The sequence below is a fragment of the Hemitrygon akajei genome, chromosome 18 (assembly GCF_048418815.1).
Source record: "Hemitrygon akajei chromosome 18, sHemAka1.3, whole genome shotgun sequence".
NCBI classification, from domain to species: domain Eukaryota; kingdom Metazoa; phylum Chordata; class Chondrichthyes; order Myliobatiformes; family Dasyatidae; genus Hemitrygon; species Hemitrygon akajei.
Window position 1 is genome coordinate 31,431,787 of NC_133141.1, and position 1,955 is coordinate 31,433,741.

Below are 1,955 nucleotides of genomic sequence, written 5' to 3' on the forward strand. Positions count from 1 at the left end.
TGTGTGTTGCCTCTCACCTTAAATGCAAGTCCTCTGCTATTAAACATTTCCAACCTGGGCAAACAGACACTGGTTGTCAATCTTGTAAACCTCTAACAGATTTATAATTCTTTAACTCTCAGCCTCTGCCATTCTAGAGAAAGCACCCAGTGTGTGTCCATGTTATCCGTGTGTGTTTCTACGTGTGCATCTGCATGTGCATATCCATGGGGCTGTGCAAATATCTGTGTTGTGTCGGGAGTGGTCTCGGGCTCTGTAAGTGTCTAGGTGCATGTCTGTTGTCTGAGAGGGTTTGTGTGTTTAAGTGCCTGTACTGATGATTGTGTACCTGAGCTGTGCAGGTTTTTAATGGGTGCAGATCTCTGCCTCTGTGCTTGCCTGTGTTTGACCCTCTTTCTTTGCCAGTTTATGGGATCTAGTCACCTCTGTCAGCACCGAGATTTGTCGTCTGTCCCTCATTACCTCTCCTGAGGAAGTGGTGAGGGGATAGGACTTGATGCTCTGATGTGGCAGCCTCTATCACGGAAACCATGGACTCTTGTCTACACTTCCTGCTGCCTCAGAAAAGCAGTCAACGTAATCAAAGACCCCACCCACTCTGGACATTCTCTTCTCCCCCGTCCCATCGGGTAGAAGATACAAAAGCCTGAAAGGACGTAACACCAGGCTCAGGGACAGTTTCTACCCCACTGTTCTCAGACACTTGAATGATTCCTTTATGCAATAAAATGGACTCAATCTCATTCTGATCTTTCAGCTTATTGTCTGCACTGCACTTTCTCTGTAACTGTCACAATTTATTCTGCATTCTTTTATTGTTTTACCTTATTCTACCTCAATGCACTGTGTAATGATCTGATCTGAATGAACAATATACAAGACAAGCTTTTCACTGTATCACAGTACATGTAACAATAATAAACCAATTCCAGAAAACCTCCCGTTCCTGCCTGTGTCACGTGTGCCTGCCTTCTGCCCACTCTGTGCCTGTTTGAGAGAGGGAGGCATGGTGGGGAGAGGGTAGTATGGAGCACCTGGACATAAGCAAGCTACCCACAACACTCACCCACTCTTGTACTCTCCTCACAGGCACAGCCGCTGTCCCTCGAGGAGCTGCTAGCAAAGAAGAAGGCAGCAGAAGTGGCGGAGTCCAAGGTAGGAGTCACTCCCCCCACCCACTCATTTATGGCTCCTCTGGTTGGGTTCCGAGGTCCTGCCCCGCCCACTCCATCCCCTTCCCACCTCTCTTCCTCCCTGTCCTGCACACCTGTGCTCTTCCTAAAGCAAAGATGTTACCAGGACTGAAGAGTGTGAGGCTGGAGATGTTTCTCCTGGAGTGAGGAGTGTCCCGGTAGAGGTTTATAAGCCCATGACAGGTGTAGAAATGGGCGAGGGGAGGGGGGGTCACACGTGTTGGGACATCACATTACAGCTGTACGAGGTATTGGCAAGATTGAAGTATTGTGTGCAGTTCTGTTCGCTTGACTTAAGGAAGGATGTCATTGAGCTAGAAAAAGTGCAGGGACGACTCACAGAGTCACACAGCTCAGAAACAGGCCCTTCAGCCCAACTGGTTCATGCTGACAAAGATTACCATCCAGGCCAGACCCTCTTACCCGTGTTTGGCCCATATCCCTCTAAACTTTTCCATGTATTCTACCTGCCTCAAGCACTTGCTCTGGCAGCTCGCTCCATATCCGGACCTCTCTCTGGGCAGCATGGTAACACAGCAGTTAGTGTAACAGCAATCAATCAGGGTTCAATTCTGCCGCTGTCTGTAAGAGAGTTTGTATGTTCCTCAGGGGGCTTCCTAGGGTGCTCCGGTTTCCTCCCACATTTGGTTGGTGAGATGAGGGCATGGTATGTTGGCACCAGTAATTAATTGATGCTTGTGGGCTGTCCCAGCACATCCTTGGGCGATGTTGGTCGTTGATGCAAACGAGGCATTTCACTGT